This window comes from Gossypium arboreum, chromosome 13 (genome assembly GCF_025698485.1).
Source record: "Gossypium arboreum isolate Shixiya-1 chromosome 13, ASM2569848v2, whole genome shotgun sequence".
Taxonomy (NCBI): Eukaryota; Viridiplantae; Streptophyta; class Magnoliopsida; order Malvales; family Malvaceae; genus Gossypium; species Gossypium arboreum.
In genome coordinates, this window is record NC_069082.1 from 23538679 (window position 1) to 23563521 (window position 24843).

Genomic DNA, 24843 nt, shown 5'->3' on the forward strand with positions numbered 1-24843 from the left:
TAGGGTCATACCACTTAAACTCAATAAATCGCTTATAAAACAAAAATCACAATATCAAAAACCTTTTTTAAACTCACAATTAACTCGTAAATATTAAATATAATAATTAAAAACCTACTCGTCAGATTTGGTGGCCCCGAGACCAATATTTTGATTAACCCTAAAAATGGGTTGTTACAAGTATACGAAGCAACGATTACAAAAACGTAAAAATCATCAAAAATCGATCAAAACACATACCTTAATCAAGGATTTCCTTAGCCGAACCCTAGCTATTCTTTTTCTTTTTCTTTCCTTGAATTTTCAGTCAAATATGAGCATGAAATGGTTTATTTCATGCCTTTAATTTAATTATAATTCATTTATAATTAGTTTACCATTTTGCCCTTAGTATAAAACATTAACAAACAAAGGTCATTGGTGTCCATTAACCTTTTAGATGGCATAATAACCACATAAGGACCTCTCACAAACAAACCCAAGTCAAATAGGCATTTTTAACATCTAGCACCAAGCTTTTACATTTTACGCGATTTGGTCCTTTTTGCAAATTAAGCACACAAACAGTTAAATTTCCACACGAGACTTTCACACATGTCAAATCACTTACCATATACATGGAAATTAATATTAAAATATTTTTCTAACTCGGATTTGTGGTCCCAAAACCACTACTCTGACTAGGGTCAAAATCGAGCTATTACAGGCTGACTTCTTTTGCAAGTTCAAGGCATTAGTTGAGAATGAAGCCAGCTGCAAGCTGAAGATGTTAAGGTCTGACAATGGGACTGGGTATGTCTCTCAAAAGTTTCAGAAGATTTCTAATGAAGCTGGAATTCTGCATCAATTAACCATCATCTACACACCACAAAAAATTAGTGCTTGTGAGAGGAAGAATAGGATTGTTCTTGACATGGTCAGGTGTCTATTGTTTGAAGACAAGATGCCTAACAACTTTTGAGCTGAGGTAGTAAATACCTTTGTGTATTTGCTAAATAGGCTGCCAACTAATGCAGTTAAAGGTAAAACACCTTTTGAAGCCTGGTTTGGTCAACAACCAAATGTTTCACACTTAAAAGTATTTGGTTGTTTATGTTATACATTGGTGCTAGCTGAAAAGATGACCAAGCTAGAAAAAAGGTCCATGCCTAGAGTCTTTGTTGGCTAAAGTAATGAAAAAAAGGGGTATAGGGTCTTCAATCCATCTACCAAGAAGATTGTTTTGAGCAGGGATGTGAAGTTCAATGAAGGGAGTTATTGGAAATGGGATGGAACAGATGCAAGCTTGTCTGAGCAAGATCAGCATGATCCTGATCTGTAGTAGGTTAAAATTAAAGCTGAAGCTGAAGATGATTTTGATGATACACCTGTCAGAGGCACTAGAACCTTAATGGACATCTATGAGAGGTGTGATATGACCATTTTTGAGCCTTCCTGATTTGATGACGCTATAAGGGAGGGTTGTTGGAAAGAAGCAATGGAGACTAAATTGAGGATGATCCACAAGAATGACACATGGGAGCTGGTTGATTGACCAGCGAACAGAAAGATCATTAGTGTAAAATGGGTGTTCAGGACCAAACATAATAGTGATGGCTCATTGAACAAACACAAGGTTAGGCTAGTTGTAAAGAGCTACAATCAGCAACATGGTATCGATTTCTTTGAAACCTTTGCACCAATTGCAAGGTTGGACACCAAAAGGCTCTTGTTTGCCTTAGCTGCTTAGAAGCAATGGAAATTCCATCAACTGCATGTTAAATCAGCCTTTCTAAATGGATTTCTTAAGAAAGAAATCTTTGTTGAACAGCTTGATGGATTCAAGATCCCTGGTGAAGAACACAAACTCTACAAGCTTAAGAAATCTTTATGTGGCCTAAAACAGGCTCCAAGGCCTGGTATGACAGGATTGATGCATACTTGTCAAGGTTGGGGTTTGAGAAGAGTATTAGTGAACCTACACTCTATATGAAGAAGGTAGAGAATGAAAATTTGTTGATTTGTTCACTTTATATGGATGACTTATTAGTTACTGGTTGTATAAGTGAATTAATTAAAGAGTTTAAGAAGCAGATGCAAGAGTCCTTCGAGATGACTGATTTAGGCTTAATGACCTACTTCCTTGGTATGGAAGTGAATCAGAATGAGTATGGTATTTTCATAAGCCAGGGAGCTTTTGCATTAAAGGTTCTAAGCAAATTTTGCATGGCAAATTGTAAATCTTCTAGAACTCCTGTAGCTCTAGGAGAAAAACTCTCAAGCAATAGTGATCATGATCGAGTGGATGAGAAAAGCTATAGAAGCCTAGTTGGTTGCCTACTCTACTTGACAGCAACAAAGGCAAACATCATGTATGCAGTCAATCTTCTATCAAGGTTCATGTATTTCTATAATGTAGCTTATTTTAAGGCTGCTAAAAGAGTCTTAAGGTACGTTAAAGGGACCTTAGGCTATGGTGTGAAATTTGAGAGAGCTGAAGAACTGATGCTGGTTGGCTATTCAGACAGTGATTGGGCTGGTTCAGTTGATGATATGAAGAGTACATCAGGCTACTTCTTCACTCGAGGTTTAAGGGTTTTTAGTTGGAGTTCTAAGAAGCAACAGATAGTAGCTCAATCCACTACAGAGGCAGAGTATATTGCAGCTGCTACTGCTGTTAATCAAGCCATTTGGCTTAGGAAACTTTTAAGTGATTTGAATGCTGAGCAAGTGGAAGCAACAGAGATCAAAGTTGACAATCAGTTAGCTGTTGCAATTGCCAAAAATCTTGTGTTTCATGGCAAGACTAAGCATTTCAAGATCAAGTATCATTTTGTGAGGGAGGCAGAGTTATCAAAGGAAATCAACTTGGTCCATTGCTACTCGGAGGTTCAGCTCGCAGATATTTTAACCAAGCCATTGGCAACCACAAGTTTCGAGTATTTAAAGAAGGAAATTGGAGTCTGCTGCTTTGTAGCCAATGAGGAGTGTTAAAAAGGTGGCCACAAACAACAGCATGCAAGTAATCCTGATAAAATATAGCAGCATGCAAAGGTCTATGATGTAATCCAGATAAAGTATTTTTTTGTAACATGTGACCTGAATTTGATTTGACAGCAACTTTTTGATTGGATAAGGTTAGCCAAGTACTTAGCAGTTTTTAGATAGGTTCTAGGTTATCATTAAGTTGATTTTACAGCTTGTTCACTTGCACAAGCAAAGTTGATTTTCTTCCAATGTAATAGAACCATATATGTACAAGTTATTTTTGCTGGAAAAGTATGTGAGAAAAGACAATTTCTTCTCTCCTTCAACATCTGATTCTTTACTTATGTTTTTCATCTTCCAACACAATTTTTATTTGTTTTTTGATATTTGTTTTTGACGTAAAAACTCAACACGGACCCTAGCAATTCGAGCCATGCAAGTTGCAGCTGAAGCATATGATGTTGTTTTGTTACTTTTAGTTGATTTTTGTTACTTAGTTACACTAGAACTAAGATAGTAATGTATTTGATGTACTTAGTTACACTAGAACTAAGTCAGTAATGTATTTGATGTAATTTGGTGCTAATAGATTTGATAAATCAGGTTAACCAAGTGTGCAAGCAAAGTTTTATAAGTTTCAAGACTTTGTTAGTGGAGTTAGGTATGTTTAGGTAATATTTTCATCTTTTGAAAAGTTGATTGCTTGTTATATGTAATGCTTTTGTTTTCTGAAATTGATGATGAATCATTCAACAAAAAATTCTCTTCTTATTTTTGTTTTTATTCAAGCTTTCTATTCTTAGTTGCTTGAGCTCGTTTCCTTTGTTTGTTCAGTAAGATATTGTGGCTTAAAGCACAAGAATACACAAAAACCTCTTATTCTGTTTTCTAAGTTCCTACAGAAAACATTAACTACGACATGGTTCTTGCTAAAGAGTCATTGGTTAAGGAGATGCTAAAGATGGTAAGAATAGAAGCTGGAGATGAAGAAGATTGCATGATTTGTTTGGATGAGCTCGAGGTTGGGTTTGATGCTTTTCAGATGCCTTGTTCTCATACTTTTCATTGTGATTGCATCAAGAAGTGGTTGAGGCACGGCCATTGTTGCTCTATTCGCCAGTTTAAAATACCAACCAATTAGGCTTAGATATGAAATTTGTGTATTTCAAGTTCTTTCATTTGTTTCATATTAAAGCTATTTTAATTATTTGATAACTTTTGTAAATGGATTTAAAAGAGTAGTTATTTTACCAAGAGAAACTAATAATAAATTTCATTATGAATGTTGTCACTGTTGGAGCTGTAGATGATAGCTATGCAAATAGGAAAAATGAGTTATGAGGAAAACATAAGAATAAGAACAAAACCAAATGATCCAAAAGGAAACCAGATATGATGTCTACAATGATGCATGATACAAAAGGAAACCAGATATGATGTCTACAGTGATGCAATATAAAACCAAATATGATGTTTAAAATGATGCATGACATGAATGAAAGACACGGTTTCATCAAACAGCATTGAACTACATAGGTAAGGAAGTTTACATGGTATTGGGAAAGCTTTGCCTTGAAAAGAAATAGCTTTACTATATAGAACCATGAATAGCTTCTTTATTAAAAGAAAGAAACCAAAAGCATATCCCAAGAGTCTAAACTTAGCGTATTTATACAGACTTTGTTGACTGCGTAATAAGTAACACCTAACCATTTCTTAACAAACTAACTACTAACTCTTCAACTGTTACAACAGGTTGACTTATTCTTTAATATGCCTAGACATGAAATAAGCCTCCAACAACATTTGCTGCTACTGCTGCCGCTGACAAGTGTCCAGTATCTACCAAAGTTCCCCCAAACACTTTAGTAGGACCAAATTCCCTGTGTCAAGTGTCGTAAAATAGCCCCAATAAAGTGACAAGAGGAACTTCAGGGAACAGCTGACTTTCCCCTTCTCACGCTATGCAACACTTTCGAGGTATATTTATGCTCTGAGAGTTCGGTGTATAAATAGGCAAAGGTGCACAGTTTGAAATGGTGATCCACAGGTGGGGTTGGAAACATGAAAATTTGCGCATTTTTACATACCCTGTTTAGTTTAAAATCATACCATTTCGATTAAATTCTTGTCGAAAAATAATTAATTTTCATAAAATAATTAAATTATACTTAAAATATGAACATGATAAATTTTAGTTAATTTTATAATTAATTTTGAGTAATTTTGGTTATTTTAAATGAAATTATATAAAGGGCGAAAAATGGCTCGGCAGACACTCCTTGAAGCACAAAACCAAGAAACAATTTGAAGTATCAAGGTGAATTAATTTCCAGCCTAAGACGGTCCAATTATGTGTATTAATTCATAACATAATTAATTTTAATTTAGACCCAATTTAATTTGGGCTAAATAAATTAATATTAATTAATTATGGAAAAAGTGGTCCAGTTGAACCGAACCGATTGAAGTGAACCGGCCAAAGATTGAGCAGCCCAAAACTGGCCATATGCTGACCCAAATCAGATTATTAGCTGATTAATTAAGCTTGCAAAGAATCCCTTGAAGTCTTGTCAAAGTTGCATTCAAACCCATCCATAATTAGTGGATTTTTGGATTTACCCCAAGCCTTTTTTAGCAAAGTTGAAAGCATCAAACTTGCCACATAGGTGGCAGGCCAAGGGGTGGCTCTTTGGCTACTATTTTTAGCAAATTTAAGCTGACACACTCAGCTATAAAAGCCCCCCTTGGCTGATCATTCAAAGCATATCATTCATTCCTATTCATTTCACAACACTTCTCTCCTCTCTCATTCTTTTTCTCTCATTTTTCCATTTCAATTCCCTTGCTCTTGTGCTGATTTCTTCCCTTGGAAAAAGGGTTTTCTTCAACCATTTTGGAGCAGCAATTGAGTGTTCATCGAAGCCTTGATCGGCAAGGACAACAAGAAGGAAGAACGGAGCAACCAAGCCAAGCCTCGAAAAACCACCGAATTTGATTCTTGTTCCCTATCTATTTAATTTTTGTTGTTGTTATAATGAACCATATCTATGAGTATTCATGTTCTTGGAATGGTTAATTTAATCAGCTTATCTTGAATTTAATTCATGTTGGGTTGATTGCATTTCGTCTTCTTAAATTGCTAAAATTGTGTTTATGTTGTTATAGGCCTCAGTAAAATGCTTGATTAAGTAAAATCATGCCTAAGTTATTCTTGCGTTACAACTGCGAGGTAACTAATGAATAAATTATTTAAATGGATTGAAATTGTAATTAATTGAAACAATACTTGATCAGCGCATGTTTATTTCTTCTAAGGTAGTTGAAGGTTAAATTAGCAATGTATCTGGCGATATTATTGCCTTGCATAACTTGCAAGATTATTGTGATTAAACTGTCTCAAGGTAGGGATACCTTGTTACCTCACATAGTCTTTTATATGCTTGTTAGATTTAATTAATCGTTTGAATTGACATAGGGATATGCAAGAGATTAGTTCAGTTTAATGAGTATGTACGTGCAATAACATGTTTGCTTATTAGAATCTGTTTAGTCGGTTGAATTGACATAGGGATATGTCAAGAGATGAATGGATTTTGGTATGTAAGTATGTTCATAATTTAGCAAATTACTGGGTTGCCTTGATTTTATTCGTAACAATATAAACATAAGTTTAATATTTCTAAGATGAGAAGTGTAATTAATCCAACACAATTATATCATCTTGATTAAATCTTATTTTGAAATCGTGTATTAGAACTTTCTTTTACTTCATTTTTTTTATTTTAATTTTTTTAAGTTTTTAATCACCCTCTTTAAACAAAATATTTTTCTTCACCAAAGTGTTTTAAATTGCATTCATAAATAATCCTTTTCACAGTCCTTGTGGGTACGATAACTCGACATTTACTTGTCACTTTATTACTTGTTGTGATTGTGTACACTTGCACATTTCCATCATTCCAAGTTTTTGGCGCTGTTTCTAGGGACTGTTTCAAAAGTTATTATTTGTAAATTTTTTAGTTTTACATTTTGGTTTATTTTTCCTGTTTAATTTTTAATTTAATTAATTTTTTTGTGATTATTTCAGGTGTTTATGAGTATTGACTGAATTATTGACCTACTCCTTGTAGACTCTGAGATAGAAAGAACTTTTCGACTGCGAAGAAGACAAGCAAATCAGAGGAGGACCGAAGAGATGAACTTCGAAAATCCAATCCAAGGAAACGGAGCAAACACTGCTCAAAATCCTTTCCTTATTGCTTATGATAGGGATAGAGCTTTACTACAGTATGCCATGCCAGTATTTAATAATCTTAATCTGGGTATTAGGAGACCCGAAATTGAGGCACAATAGTTCGAGCTGAAGCCAGTCATGTTCCAGATGCTTCAGATAGTGGGCCAATTCAGTGGAATGCCTACCGAAGATCCTCACCTACACTTAAGACTATTTATGGAGGTGAGTGATTCTTTCAAGTTAGCCGGAGTACCTGAAGATGCATTACGATTGAAGTTGTTCCCATATTCGCTGAGGGATAAAGCTCAAGCCTAGTTGAACTCATTGTCACTGAACTTAATTTCCACATGGCAAGAGTTAGCAGAAAGATTCCTTATGAAGTATTTCCCGCCTAGCAAGAATGCTAAGTTGAGGAACGAGATCACTGCCTTCAAACAAATGGATGATGAGTCCTTGTATGAGGCATGGGAAAGGTACAAAGAGTTATTACGAAAGTGCCCTCATCATGGAATCCCACATTGCATCTAACTTGAGACATTTTATAATGGTCTCAATGCTCACACGAGGATGGCAGTGGACACTTCTGCTAATGGTGCTCTCCTTTCTAAGTCTTATAATGAGGCTTATGAAATTATATGAAGTAGCCAACAACAATTACCAATGGCCAACCAACCGAGCAGCATCAAGAAGATGAGTTGCTGGAACATATGAAGTAGACGCTCTTACTTCACTCATATCTCAGCTATCATCAAAATCCTCAATGCTTAAAAATCTTACTACTAATGGATCTAACAATTTTGCAGCACAGCCACCAAATCAATTTGAAAATATAGCCTGTGTTTATTGTGGGGAAGGACATTTGTTCGTAGAATGTCCATCAAACCTAGAATCCATGTACTACATAGGTAACCAGAACCAAAACCGAGGAAAGCAAGGACTGCAATCCAATTTTTATAACCCATCGTGGCAAAATCACCCGAATTTTTCCTGGAGTAACCAAGGAGCTGGAACCAGTAATACTTACGCCCAACCTAGATCGACCAGCCACAAAGTTTCCCCAACAAGTTCAGAAACCAACCCAAGCTAAACCATCCAATAGCTTAGAAAATCTATTGAAGGCATACATGGCCAAGAATGACGCCTTATGTAACACCCCTCACTCGTACCCGACGCTGGGATAGGGTTCGAGGCACTACCAGGACTTTACATTTTGAAACGTACCAAATTGGGTCACCAAGTTTTACTCAAATTTTAAGCTTTTCATCCATGAACAAATCTTCCCTTATATAGGCCTTCGAGGCCTATAACATACCTAGAGGCAGTGCCGGACAATTTTGGGTACGTTCGATAAACCTTGGGCTCCTTAGGAAATTTTTCCTTATCATAAAATGTCACACACTCGTGTAGGTGGGCCGTGTGGGCTCACACGCCCGTGTGACTTGGGGCACGCCCATGCCCTTCAGCCGTGGGCAACACTGACTTATCAACATGGCCATGGCACACACCGTCTTTGCCTGCCCGTGGATCTACATCTTTTTAACATGGCCGGTGCACGCTGGTGTGGCATACCCGTGTACAACTTTGAGCTAAAATTTTAAGTGGGGACACACGGCCATAGCACATGCCCATGGGAGGAACAGTGTGTCACACAGTCTAGAAAACGCTGTGTGTCTAACCATGTGGACTCTAATAGGCTATTTTCCAAGCCTTTAGTCAACCCTTTCTACTACTTGTGCTTAGTGGTTACCAAATTCAAAGTAAAACACAATTATACACTTGTAAATAATCTTGATTAAACTAGATGTATGGAAACCTCATATCATTGGTTTCATACATGATAGGTTATTTCCCATTTAGTGTTTATGGGTTCCTATGTGACTTTAATTCATCTGAATTTGGCTCGTTCATGTGACTCATTGCAAATTGGTAACGACCCATCACTTGTAAATAAAACAATGCATAAATTCGTAAGTCATAGCCTACTTCAATTAAGCCAATTTTCGTGGCCATATACAAAGAGATAAACATATTCTTACATGCCTTCATTTGGCAAATCAAATGACACATATAACAAAATACTCAAAAATACTATACATGCCATCGAACAAAACAAACAAAGTCTTTATACCAAAGCTTGTCTAGTTGATAGTGTGTTGACTCTCCAATCGTCTTCCAATCCTTTCGAGTCCTCGAGCTCTTTGAAATAGGGAAAAAGAGAGGGGTAAGCATTTACATGCTTAGTAAACTTGAATAACCGAAAAGTAAACTTACCGAGTAATTAGCATACATCCATATTTAAATCATGAAATCATCAATTATGAAACGATTCCCTTTCACATGCACTCAATCAATGGGTTAGTTACGTAACAAAGCATCATGTAATTTATGTAGATGAGCTCATCATTCATCATCTTATTGACATACATCATATTAATCCCGTTGAGTTTCTAGAAATCTCGATGGAATTCCCATTATCCGCCAATTTTTATGAATGATCATTTCACAGATATGCACTCCCGCGAACCTCATATCTCATGGCAGGATTACTAGTCCAGGCTAAATCCCCCATATCATGAACTCATCAGGTGATGTCTGGATTACCAGTCCAAGCTAAATACCTTATAACAACAAACACCCTTAATGAGCTCGGATCTGAATTCCCAATCCAGGCTAAATTCAGACCCTAATCGGATTACTCGTCCGGGCTAAATCCATAATGCACACATATCCTTCGGGAGGCTTGATCAGTCAAGGAACACCCACTGGGTTAAATCCTTTTCATACTTGAGATCACAGATTACCCGTCCGGGCTAAATCCTTACTGCAACACATGCAGGATCTCTTTACACATATCAATGAGGGTTTATCCATCAAATTCCCTTTGTCAACCTCATTCGAGACATTTTTCACCCGTTACCATCAAATATGCATTTCTATGATATTTCATGTTAATAATAAATGCAATCATCATGCATTCATAAATCATTCAATTATGCATATTAGGGGTTTACTTTAAGTTATCCGAACTTACCTAGTATTCTTTTCGGAGTTGTGTTTCGGTTATTTCTAAACTTTGCGTTTACCTCGATCGACCTTCGGAATTTGTTCCTCAGGGTCTCTAACAAAAAAATTTAACTCATTAATACACTACATTATACATTTCAATTTTAATATTTACCCTTGATCCAAATGATCATTTTGCCCCTAACCTTTCATATTTTTACGATTTAGTCCCTAGGCTCATATAATGAAACACATGCACTTTCTATCTTACCCAAGCCTAACCGAACACTTTTCCTTCTTATGGTAGCCCACATTTTCCATTATTTTCTCATTTCTACCACACATTTACATCTTTCGGAAAATAGTCCCTATAAGGGTTTTTCATTAAAATCAACTAGGAAAATATGTTTAATACAATTCATCTTTCATATTCCTCCATAATCCATCAAAATACATGCAACTCATGCATGGGTAAATTTTTAAACATGAACCCTAGCATGAAATATGGGAAGTAATGGAGAGAGCAAGCTACCGGGATTTCAAAAATACAAAGAGCATGAAAAACGGGGCTTAGGAGCACTTACTATTGAGCTTGGAAAGCTTGAAAACCCTAGCTATGGAAACCCCTGAAGTTTCGGCTGGACAAGGAAGAGAATGGGCTGATTTTGGTTCATTTTTCCCATTTTATTTCATTAAAATACCAAATGACCAAAATGCGCTTCAGCCCTTTCCTTAAAATTCCATCCATGCAAGCCCATTTTTGACCAAAAACTTAGAATTTGGGCAAATTGCTCTCCAAGACCTTCTAATTCATAACTCAAAGCAATTTCATACAAATTGCTTCTAGAATTCAAGTTTTTCAATTTATTCAATTTAGTCCCTAATTTCAAATTGAACACCTTACTCAAAGAATTTCTTCATGAAACTTTAACACATGCATATACTCATATTCTAGGCCTCATAATAATCATAAAGTAAATATTTTGATGTCGGATTTGTGGTCCCGAAACCACCATTCCAACTAGGCCCTATTTCAAGATGTTAGATTTCTCCCCCCTTAGGGACTTTCATCCTCGAAAGTCTTACCAGAAAACAGATTCGAATATTGACCTCTCATGGTTTCTTCCGACTCCCATGTAGCCTCTTCTACACCATGTCGATGCCATAAAACTTTTACTAGAGCCACATCTTTATTTCTAAATTGTTTAACTTCACGAGCCAATATCTTAACTGGTTCCTCTCTATAAGTCATGTTCGGTCGAATTTCAATCTCAGTCGGTGAAATTACATGAGAGGGGTCTAATTGATATCTCTTTAACATGGATTCGGGTGGCAACGCCAAACGATAGGCTAATGGTCTAACTCTTTTGGTGATCTCGTACGGTTCAATAAATCGTGGACTCAGTTTACCTTTCCGACCAAATCTCAATACCTTTTTCCATGGAGATACCTTCAAGAATACTCTATCTCCAACTTGAAACTCAATTTCCTTCCTTTTTAGATCAGCATAATACTTTTTCCTATCTGATGCCGCTTTTAAACAATCCCGTATCACTTTAACTTTTTCTTCAGTTTCTTTAATCGGATCAACTCCATGAATCCGATTTTCCTTAAGTTTTGTCCAGTACAATGGAGTTCAGCACTTCCTGCCATACAAGGCCTCATAAGGCGCCATCTTCAAACTTGTTAGGAAACTATTGTTGTAGGCAAATTCTACCAATGGCAGGTATTTTTCCCAGCTACCCTAAAATTCGAGGATGCAACAACACAACATGTCCTCGAGAATCTGAATCATCCGCTCAGACTGGCCATCGGTCTAAGGGTGCAAAGTTGTGCTAAAGTTCAACTTTGTACCCAAGGGTTCTTGTAACTTCTTCCAGAATCTCGAAGTGAACCTCGGGTCTCTATCTGAAATAATCGATAGTGGTACTCAGTGCAATCTTACTATCTCAGAAATGTACAAATCGACCAATCTATCAAGAGAATAATCCGTACTTACCGGGATGAAATGAGCCAACTTTGTAATTTGTCCACTATAACCCATATGACATCTTTATTTTTCGGATATAAAGGTAATCCCATCACGAAATCCATTGTAACTTTGTCCCACTTCTGTTCGGGGACCATTACAGGCTGTAACAAACCTGAAGGCACTTGATGTTCAGCTTTAACTTGTTGACATACCAAGCATTTTGATACAAATTCAGAAACATCTCTTTTCATGTCGTTCCACAAGTACATATTCTTTAAATTATTGTACATCTTGGTACTTCCTGGGTGAACATACAGACGACTGTTATGTGCTTCTTGCAAAATCTTCCGAATAAGTTCATTGTCTTTGGGTACACAAACCCTATCTCTAAACATTAAACATCCATCAGGACTAATTCAGAAATCTGACTCAACACCAGACTCACATTGAGCTCTTTTTGCTTGCAAGTCATTATCGTTAAGCTGAGCATCATGAATTTCTTGCAGAAATGTTGGCCTAACCTCTAGCTCGGCCAGAACTAAATCATCATTAAGCAATGTCAAACGAGTATCCATGGCTCTCAAAGCATACAAGGATTTTCTACTCAATGCATTGACGACCACATTCGCCTTTCCCGGGTGATAGTCGATAATCAGATCATAATCCTTAATTAATTCTAACCATCTCTGCTGTCTCAAATTTAGTTCTTTCTGAGTCATCAAGTATTTCAAACTCTTGTGGTCCGTAAATATACGGCAAGTCTCGGCATACAAATAATGCCTTCAAATTTTCAAGGCAAAAATAATAGCTGTAAGCTCTAGGTCGTGGGTTGGATAATTCTTCTCGTGAGGCTTCAATTGCCATGAAGCATAGGCTATGACCTTGCCATCTTGCATAAGTACACAACCCAATCCATTTAAGGATGCATCACTGTAGACCACAAGCTCTTTTCCCGGTTCAGGTAGCACTAAAATAGGAGCTTCGGTCAGTAATGACTTTAACTTCTCAAAACTTTGCTGACACTTCTCTGTCCATTCAAACTCAACGTCATTCTGTAGCAGCTTCATCATCAGAGTCGCTATCATGGAAAATCCTTTTACAAACCTTTGATAATAACCGGCTAAGCCCAAAAAGCTTCTAACCTCGGTTACATTCTTAGGCGATTTTCATTCAACAATTGCAGAAATCTTACTTGGATCAACTTGGATGCCTTCACCCGAAACTATATGACCCAAAAATCCAACTTCCTAGAGCCAAAACTCACTCTTGCTAAACTTAGCATACAGTTGTTTTTCCCGTAAAGTCTGCAACACAATTCTCAGGTGCTTCGCATGCTCTGTTTCATCTTTAGAGTAGATCAAAATGTCGCCAATAAAACAACAACAAACTTATCCAAATATGGCCGGAAGATCCTATTCATTAGATCCATAAACACAGCCGGTGTATTCATCAGCCCAAACGGCATGACAAGAAATTCATAATGGTCATACCTCGTTCTAAAAGCTGTCTTGGGTACATCCGAGTCTTTAACTCACAGCTGATAATAGCCAGACCTCAAGTCTATCTTGGAGAATATGGTATCTCCTCTCAACTGGTCAAACAAATCATCGATCCTTGGCAAAGGATACTTATTCTTGATAGTCACCTTGTTCAGTTGGCAACAATCGATACATAACCTCATCGAACCATCTTTCTTCTTTACGAACAACACGGGGGCACCCCAAGGTGAAAAACTTGGCCTAACGAATCCTTTATCCGTCAGCTCTTGCAACTGTGCTTTTAACTCCTTTAGCTCGGTAGGTGCCATTCTGTACGGTACAATAAAAATGAGAGTCATCCCTGACACCAATTCAATACCAAACTCTACCTCCCTTTCAGGAGGTAATCCGGGTAATTCCTCTGGAAACACATCTGGGTACTCACATACTATCGGCACGGACTCGATTTTTAGCTCTGTTTCCTTAGTGTTCAGTACAAATGCAAGGTAGGCTTCATATCCTTTCCTCATATATCTCTGGGCAACCATTTCTGAGATTACAACCAGTGACGAACCTAATTCTCTTGATTTGACCCGTAGAATCTTATCATCCGGCCATTTTAACTTACTGTACTTACTACCACAATTCACTGTTACATCATGAAGGGCTAACCAATCCATACCAAGTATTACATCAAATTCATCAAATGGTAACAACATAAGGTTAGCCGGGAAACAACAACCTTGAATCATCAAAGGACAATTCTTATGGACTTTATCAACTAGAACTGATCTGCCTAGTGGGTTCGACACTCTAATAATATCTTCCGTATGCTCAACAGGTATGTTCATACTAGACGCCAATCTCATGCAGATATATGAATGTGTCGACCCCGGGTCAATTAAAGCAACAACACTTATATTAAAAAGAGAGAAAGTACCCGTAATAACATCAGGAGCAGCGGCTTTCTCTCAAGCACGTATCGCATACGTTCTTGCCGGGGCTCAAATCTCTGATTTTGCAGCGTCTTTAGTCACGACTCGACTACCACTAGCGCTCTCAGGGTATCTCGAAGGTCTACCTAGTACAATGGGAGCACTCAACTTCGGAGCTATTTCCACTTCTTTTTCAGCTCGTTCCGGGCAGTCTCTGAGACAGTGATCAAGAGAACCACATCTGAAACACGCGCCGCTCTTCATTCGGCACTCTCTGAAGTGAAATTTGTTACAGCACTTACAATTTGATTTTTTATCATCTACACTCCCTACACTAGTCACCATCGGGGAAGAAGACTTTTGACCTCGTCGTTTAGAGCTTCTCGATCTACCCGAATATCCCACTGACGGAGTGGAGCGTTCATGTAGGCTCCTGGCTTTCTACGTGGAGAACGAGAGTGTTTTACCGCTAGACCTCTTGCTCACAACTCGAGCCTCTCTCTTAGCTTTTTTTCTTTCATTATTAAGTTCCTAGACCTTCTTGGCTTGATCGGCCAATGCGACAAACTCCCATATTTCCAAGATCCCAATCAACAACTTGATATCCTCATCCAGACCTTCCTTGAAGCGTTTACACATTTCCGATTCAGTTTGAACCCATTTAGTTGCGTACTGACTTAGTCATACGAACTCTCTCTCGTATTCTACTACAGTCTTGTTCCCTTGTTTGAGTTCCAGGAACTCCTTTCGCTTCGAGTCCAAAAATCATTGGCTAATATATTTCTTCCTAAACTCTACTTGGAAGAAATCCCAAGTAATATTATCTTTCGACAGTACCGAGGATACGGCCTTCCACCAATTGTATGCAGTGTCCTTCAAAAGGGACACAGCACACTTCAAACATTCCTCGAGTGTGCATGACAAATCATCTAGCACCCGTGTAGTATTTTCGAGCCAGAACTCGGCTCTTTTAACGTTATCATCAACTTTAGCTCTGAATTCCTCAGCCCCATACTTTCTAAGCTTATCTACAGGGGCTTTACCGATTCTCACCGGTGCCATACCTTGTGGCACATCCTCATCAGGTTAGTTAGGGGGCAGGGAGGTATTGGTATATTGGGGTGATTTCTTAGATAATCTCCAAACCATTCATCCATCATATCAAAGAAGGCAGCTTAGGCCTCTTCTCGGCCTTCTGACATCAGCCTTCTCCTACTACTAGATACAGCTCGCTGTACGGAAGCTGGAGCATGGCTCTTGGCTCCCTCGGAAACATCTTGTGCTTGATTGGAAGATATTCACTATATTCAAAATAGTTTAAACAATTAGAAGACGTCACACTATCAACATTCAAATAATGGCATGTATAGCAAACTTTAACATCCTCTATGATAGTCCTAGAACCGACTAAATCGTAGCTCTGATACCAATAAATGTAACACCCCGCACCCGTACCAGACACTGGGATAAGGTTCAAGGCATTACCATGACTTTATATTTTGAAACATTCCAAATTGGGTCACCAAGTTTTACTCAAATTTTAAGCTTTTCATCCATGAACAACTCGTCTCTTATATAGGCCTTTGAGGCCTATAACATACCTAGAGGCAGTGCCAGACAATTTCGGGTACGTTCGATAAACCTTGGGCTCCTTAGGAAATTTTTCCTTACCATAAAATGTCACACGCCCGTGTAGGTGGCCCGTGTAGACTCACACGCCCATGTGAATTGGGGCACACCCATGCCCTTTAGCCATGGGCAACACTGACTTATCAACACAGCCATGGCACACACCCGTGCTGCCTGTCCGTACACGACACTGTCTTTTTAACATGGCCATGGTGCACGCCCGTGTGGCATACCCGTGTACAACTTTGAGCTAAAATTTTAAGTGTAGGGGACACACGGCCATAGCACATGCCCATGGGAGGGAACCGTGTGTCACACACAGTCTAGACAAACGCCTGTGTGTCTAACCATGTGGACTCTAATAGGCTATTTTCCAAGCCTTTAGTCAACCCTTTCTACTACTTGTGCTTAGTGGTTACCAAATTCAAAGTAAAACACAATTATACACTTGTAAATAATCTTGATTAAACTAGATGTATGGAAACCTCATATCATTGGTTTCATACATGATAGGTTATTTCCAATTTAGTGTTTATGGGTTCCCATGTGACTTTAATTCATCTGAATTTGGCTCGTTCATGTGACTCATTGCAAATTGGTAACGACCCATCACTTGTAAATAAAACCATGCATAAATTCGTAGGTCATAGCCTACCTCAATTAAGCCAATTTTCGTGGCCAGATACAAAAAGATAAACATATTCTTACATGCCTTCATTTGGCAAATCAAATGACACATATAACAAAATACTCAAACATATTCTTCATACCAAAGCTTGTCTAATTGATAGTGTGTTGACTCTCCAATTGTCTTCCAATCCTTTCGAGTCCTCGAGCTCTGTGAAACAGGGAAAAAGAGAGAGGTAAGCATTTATATACTCAGTAAGCTAGAATAACCGGAAAGTAAACTTACCGAGTAATTAGCATACATCTATATTTAAATCATTAAATCATCAATTATGAAATGATTCCCTATCACATGCACTTAATCAATGAGTTAGTTATGTAACAAAGCATCATGTAATTTATGTAGATGAGCTCATCATTCATCATCATATTGACATACATCATATTAATCCCGTTGAGTTTCTAGGAAATCTCAATGGAATACCCATTATCCGTCAATTCTTACGAATGATCATTTCACATATATGTACTCCTGCAAACCTCACATCTCATGGCAGGATTACCAGTCCAAGTTAAATCCCCCATATCATGAACTCATAAGGTGATGCCAGGATTACCAGTCCAGGCTAAATCCCTTATAACAACAAACACCCTTAATGAGCTCAGATTTGAATTACCAATCCAGGCTAAATTCAGACCCTAATCGGATTACTCGTCCGGGCTAAATCCATAATGCACACATATCTTTCGCGAGGCTTGATCATTCAAGGAACACCCGTCCTAGTTAGATCATTTTCATACTTGAGATCACGGATTACTCTTCCGGGCTAAATCCTTACTACAACATATGCAGGATCTCTTTACACATATCAATGAGGGTTTATCCATCGAATTCCCTTTATCAACCTCATCCGAGTCATTTTTCACATGTTACCATCAAATATGCATTTCTATGATATTTCATGCTAATAATAAATGCAATCATCATGCATTCATAAATCATTCAATTATGCATATTAGGGGTTTACTTTAAGTTATCCGAACTTACCTGGTATTCTTTTCGGAGTTGTATTTCAGTTATTTCGAAACCTTACGTTTACCTCAATCCACCTCCGGAATTTGTTCCTCGGGATCTATAAAAATAAATTTTAACTCATTAATACACTACATTATACATTTTTATGATTTAGTCCCTAGGCTCGTATAATGAAACACATGCACTTTCTATCTTACCAAAGCCTAGCCGAACACTTTTCCTTCTTATGGTAGCCCACATTTTCCATTATTTTCTCATTTCTACCACACATTTACATCTTTTGCAAAATAGTCCCTATAAGGGTTTTTCATGAAAATCAACTAGGAAAATATGTTTAATACAAATTCATCTTTCATATTCCTCTATAATCCATCAAAATACAAGCAAATCATGCATGGGTAAATTTTTAAACATGAACCCTAGCATGAAATATGGGTAGAAATGGAGAGAGCAAGCTACCGAGATTTCAAAAATACAAATAGCATGAAAAACGGGGCTTATGAGCACTTACTATTGAGCTTGAAAAGCTTGAAAACCCTAGATATAGAAACCCTTGAAGTTTCAACTGGACAAGGAAGAGAATGGGCTGATTTTGGTTCATTTTTCCCATTTTATTTCATTAAAATACCAAATGACCAAAATGTGCTTAAGCCCTTTCCTTAAAATTCTATCCATGCAAGCCCATTTTTGTTCAAAAACTTACAATTTGGGAAAATTTCTCTCCAAGACCTTCTAATTCATAAGCCAAAGCAATTTCATACAAATTGCTTCTAGAATTCAAGTTTTGCAATTTATTCAATTTAGTCTCTAATTTCCGAATAAACACCTTACTCAAAGAATTTCTTCATGAAACTTTAACACATGTATATACTCATATTCTAGGCCTCATAATAATCATAAAGTAAATATTTTGATGTCGGATTTGTGGTCCCGAAACCACCATTCTGACTAGGCCCTATTTTAAGATGTTACACCTTATTCCAAAGCCAAGCAGTTACATTGAAAAACCTCGAAAACCAAATAGGCTAGCTTGCAACTGAACTCAAGAACCGACCATAAGGTGCTTTACCTAGTGATATGGAAAATTCGAGGAATCCGAGGAAGGAGCACTGCAAAGAGTCGACAATGAGGAGTGGAAAGACAATAGAGCCCAACACCATTGAAGCTAAAAAGGAGCAAGCTGATGCTCAAGAATCAGAGAAAGTTCAACCGAGCATTGAAATTCCAGTTTCACAAGAACTAGAATCTACAAAACCTGACAAGGAAATTTCAGAACCAGCTAATTCTGATCAATTAACAACCCCGTCAAATACAGAATTACCACAAAAGATGAATCAACCAGTTCCAGTAAAAAAACCACCACCACCTACCCTCAAAGACTTCAAAAGAAGAAGTAGAAGATTCAGTTCAAGAAGTTCCTAGACATACTCAAGCAACTTCATATCAACATCTCATTGGTTAAAGCACTTGAGAAAATGCTGAACTACGTCAAATTCATGAAGGATATCCTGTCCAAAAAATGAAGACTCGAAGAATTTGAGAAGGTAGCTCTGATGTGACATCCCAAAATTGACCCTAGTCGGGATGTGGTTTCGGGACCACAAAACTGAGGCATAAAAATAATTTATAATTTATTTTGATGCCTATAATATGTGTTAATTCATGTGTGACATTTTTGATGTTTCGATTTAGAGTTATAAATGTGAATTTCACTAGAAAGGGCCTAGTAGTAAACATTGAAAGTATGATGGGGAAATGTGGGATGACTAGTTGATAATGCATGCAAAAATAAGGGATTTGCATGTCAAATTTCCCCCCCTTAACATGAAGTGGCCGGCCATGACAAGGAATCATGGGCTAAACATGTCATGAAACATGTTTTGTTGGTGCACTAGGGAGAAACAATAAACAAATGAGTATGGGTAATAAAGAAAGAAAAAAAAAAAAATGTGTGTGTGTGAGTGAAACCCCCCCCCCTTGCCGTGCATTGTGGAAGAGAAAAGAAAAATTTTGTTCATCCATTTTTCTCTTCTTTGGCCGAAAATACTAAGGAAAAAGGGAGGATTTTTGCTTCATGCTTGGTTTAGAAGAGAACTAGAAGGAGATTTGGCTATACTTGCATCAAGATTAAGGTATGTTTGAGGTTGTGTCATGAGATTCATGCTTGTTTTGGTTGCTAACTTGATGTGCATGTTAGCCATGGTTCAAATCCTTGTTATGCCATGGAAATGGTATTTGGCCAAGGTGGATTTTGTGTTAATGCCATTGCATGTTAAATATGAAGCTTGTTAATGGTGTATGTGATGGGGGATTGATGGCTCTTGGACTTTCTTTTTAGTATTTTGAGTGAGACATTAAGTTCTTTGCTTAATCATGACCAAAATGATGGTGTTGTGATGTATTCGGTCATGGTATATCCACAAGTATGATTCATGCATGTTGCATGGTAGGTAAGATTTGAGCTTTGAATATGTGTTTGCACATGATGAATTGGTATGACATATATACTATTTCAAGGTATATATTTGCTTGGGATGATGTTTTCGGTTATGTAGTACATGAGAGATGTGTATTGAGCTACAATATGTAATCGTTAGTTAGTAAAATGCATGCTGTTTTGTGTGGTATTAAGTGCATAATCGGCCTCAACATGGGCATGCATATTCGCCATATGAGGGGAAATTGGTGTGCATGCATTCGGTTAGAGGCAAGCATATTGATGCCTATTCTTGGCTTAGAAAATTCGCTAAGAGGAATACTAACTAAGGTGTTGAGTTCGATTCATGATTTTGTACATATGCGACTTTGATGCCTAATGAGTAGATATTTATATATTGGCTAGGCATCTTGAATTCCTCTTCCGATGCTCAAATGATAAAACCAATTTATTTGTTAAATTTAGCTCAAGAAGCTAGAGGTGGAGAATCAAGCAAAGGCAAAGGAAAGATAATCGAGTAGTCGATTGGAAATCGTTTCATCCAATATAAGGTAAGTCATAAAGCATATATTTGGCATTGATTTAAATGATCATAATATATATATGCAATTGTGTTTAATGAATTGATGTGTAAGTGGAAATGTGTGTGTATGGAATGATGCCATTGTTGAATGTATAAAGGTAGTAAAATGCATAACGTATTGGTCTTGGCACTAAGTGTGCGGGTATAAATGGACACGGTGACAAGATTGGCACTAAGTGTGCGGATTTAAAATTTGTACAGCACTAAGTGTGCGAATTTGATTATATAGCACTATGTGTGCGAGCTGATTATATAGCACTAAGTGTGCGGACTTATTATATGCTTTTGCATCACTATTGGCACTGAGTGTGCGATATTATCGAGTTGATCACGGACAGCGGATCGGGTAAGTACCTCGAGCTCATGATGAATAGAAAATACGTCCATGCTTGGGGTTGAATTGGTAAGCCTTAAATCTATGTGATGATTGAAATTGTATGGTTGTGCTGGAAAATGAGTTAATGTGTAAAAATGCTTGATTATCTTGTTGTGTAGAATATGAAATGTGGATGTATGAATTGGTACGAGATTGGACCGAAAGGTTCGAGGTATTATGGTATGGATTCGATATGGACGAGTACCTAGTTTCATTTGTTGTACATGTAGTAGTAATTTTATCGATGGATTGACGAATGCTTATGACTTACTGAGTTGTAAACTCACTCGGTGTTTTCTTGTCACCCATTTTAGGTCTTTGGGACTCGTCTTTGTTGTGTGCTCGGAACCGTCGTTGAAGTCATCACACCGGCTGAAATCTTGTGGTATTACTTTTTTTGTTGTTGAAGAACATTTGGCATGTATAGGCTATTATATTTTGTCGATTTGTGGGATTGTAAACTTTAAGCCATGTGAAAATGGCCTATGTGGTCGTCGAGTGGGATGCTAGAACCTATAGCCACGAGTCTTAGAAACTCAAATTTTGTTAAGGTGGCCATAATTTGTGTCATGTATGATGGATGATTAAGGCCAAGGAAAAATTCATGAAATTGGCATAGTCTACTGCAGTAACTGTTGCGGACAGCAGCAGTGAGATGAGATTGAAAAATCACTAAAAATAGTATAAGTAGAATTAAATAGTGAGTAAATTATGGAACTGATCCTTGATGAATCTATTTTATATGGACGAAACGAAACGACCATATGAGCAGTATACTGGGAGATATTAAAGTTCTCGTGAGACAGGGCCAGAACGATTTCTGGGTCCCCTGTCGTGACTTTGAAAATTTACCATAAATTATCCAGAAAGAATTAGGAGTCATGCCTTATATGTACAGATTCCATTTTGAGTCTAGTTTCATTAGAAACAAACGGCACCAGTATTAAAGCCCTGTACAGAAAGATATTCAAGTTGTAACGCGCGGAGGTCAGAGCAGTTGATCCCTGTAACATGGGTGACTTTAACTAATAAACTGTACCAATTGGCCCAACCAAAATTCTAAAAATAAATCCATGGATGGATATATGAGTCTAAATTCAGGGAAAATTTACGAAACCAGTTTCCGAGTTTTGGAACTCGAGATATGATTTTTAAGGCGACGGTGACGCAGTTTTCCAGCCTGTCCAGAAATGCCAAATTGGTCGGTACTTTAAGAGGATTTGTCTCGTTAACCCCTCGTGTCCGACACGGCGTCGGTCACGAGTTAGGGTGTTACAATTTTATTGGTATCAGAGCTATGGTTTAGTCGGTTCTAGGACTACCATAGCGCGTGTGAGTCTAGCTATACATGCCAAATTGATAGTGCTTAATAATGTGATGACTTGACGGTTGAAATTTTTGTTTTAATTAGCGATGGAACCCGGGTAGAGAGACCCTTGGCGGATGACGTTGAAAGTGTAGCGGCTGCTCTGCGCAAGGGACACCGCTGTTGAGCCTCGGTCATCCGCGAATAATCAAAATGAAGGCGAAACAAGCCTTCTTCACTATGATGAATGAGTGGGTCGCGCAATATGCCCGAACCAACCCGGCTGTCCAACCATTCCCGAATTTAAACACTCCACCCCAAGAGCCCATAATGCCTCCGATTCATGATCCCGTGAGGCTGAGTAAACCACCGTGGACTTGATTAGGAAGCGTGGGGAGGAGTTCAAGGCCATAGTTCTTGATGATGCCGAAAAGGCCGAGTTACGCTCGATAACACCATTAGAGTGTTAGATGAACTGTCATGCACCCCGACGAATGTCTTAAGTGTGCTATATCCTTGTTGCGAGACTCGACTTACTATTGGTGGAGGACTTTAATTTCCATAGTCCCAAATGAGCGAGTTACTTGGGATTTCTTCCAATCCAATTTCAAAGAAATACATTAGTCAACAGTTCATCGATCGAAGCGTAAGGAATTCTTGGAACTCAAGCAAGGCCGGATGATCAGTATCGAATCTGAACATGAGTTCGTAAGACTTAGTCGGTATGCTCGGGAGTGTGTGGCTGATGAGGTTGCGATGTGCAAAAGATTTGAAGAAGGATTGAATGAAGAGTTAAAGTTACTAGTGGGAATTTTGGAGATAAAGGAGTTCGTGACACTAGTCGAACGAGCACGCAAGGCGGAAGAACTTGGGAAGGAGAAGAAGAAGGCTGAATTTGAAGCAAGAGATTACCGTAAAAGATCGACGAGTAAAGCTCCGTTCTCGGCTACAAAGAGGTTCGTGGAGGACACCGATGAAGTCGAGAACGATTGCGGAATTTCCATTAGAACCCGACCAGCGACGGACTCGAGCTACTTGATAGCTAGTGTGGGCAATAATCGTCAAGAGAGACCTGAATGCCCCCAATGTGGAAGACGACACCTAGGTGAATGTTGGGGTAAGTCATTAATAGGGCTGTTATGGATGCGGTTCAAGGACCACTTCATTAGGGATTGCACGGAGCTAGATGAGAAGAATAAGATGCAAGGTGCGAGATCTAGTGGGGCGACGACTAGAGGTAGACCCCAGGGTTTCGGGAGGTAGGGCGGTAATCGAGGGGAGCCACCGACACGGCTGTTCGATCCGAGACCCGAGCTCCTGCTAGAGCATATGCCATCCGCGCACGAGGAGGCATCCTCCTGACGTTATCATTGGTACTTTTACTCTCTTTGATACTAGTGTGATTGCATTGATTGACCCGGCTCTACTCATTCATATGTATGTGAAACTTTAGCATCCAAGAAGACTCTACTGTTGAGTCTCTTGAGTTCGTAATTCGAGTGTCAAACCCTTTGGGTCAATACGTACTCGTTGATAAAGTGTGCAAGAGATGCCCCTAATAATTCGAGAATCTCTTTTCCGGCCGATCGATGCTTTTACCATTTAATGAATTCGATGTTATTCTTGGTATGGATTGGTGACCGTACATGATGCGATGGTGGATCGCAAAGGAAAACCATTGATTTGAGGAGTACAAATAATGAGGTAGTCCGAGTCGAGTCTCTTGATTTAAAAGGAGCGCCAATGATGATATCTTCTATGACCGCTCGAGGTGCGTGTGAAAAGGGTGTGAAACATACCTTGCGTATGTGTTTGGAAGTAAAGAGCGGAAAGGAAACTCGAATCGGTACCGGTGGTTTGTGAGTATTCGGATGTTTTTCCGAGGAGTTACTGGGATTGCCACCGGTTCGAGAAGTGGAATTCGCATCGGTTGTACCGGGTACTACGCCGATTTCAATAGCCCCGTATCGTATGGCATTAACGGAATTAAAGGAATTGAAGGTTCAATTGCAAGAAGCGGCGGATAGAGGTTTCGCTCGATCGAGTTTTTCTCCATGGGGCGCTTTGTATTGTTTGTGAAGAAGAAGGACGGAACCATGAGGTTGTGCATCGACTATCGTCAACTCAATAAAGTGACGATAAAGAATAAATATCCATTGCCACGAATTGACGATTTGTTTGATCAATTAAAGGGAGCCTCGGTGTTTTCAAAGATAGATTTGAGGTCGGGTACTATCGGTTGAGGTCCGAGAATCGG

At 38.3% G+C, this 24843-nt stretch overlaps 1 non-coding gene across 1 annotated transcript; it reads right to left on the reverse strand.

Moving 5' to 3' along the window:
- Nucleotides 1–7609: 7609 nt before the first annotated feature.
- On the reverse strand, nt 7610–7716 carry LOC128287117 (small nucleolar RNA R71). Its single transcript, XR_008277814.1, has one exon. It is a non-coding gene; the product is annotated as a small nucleolar RNA R71 (small nucleolar RNA).
- Nucleotides 7717–24843: the final 17127 nt, after the last annotated feature.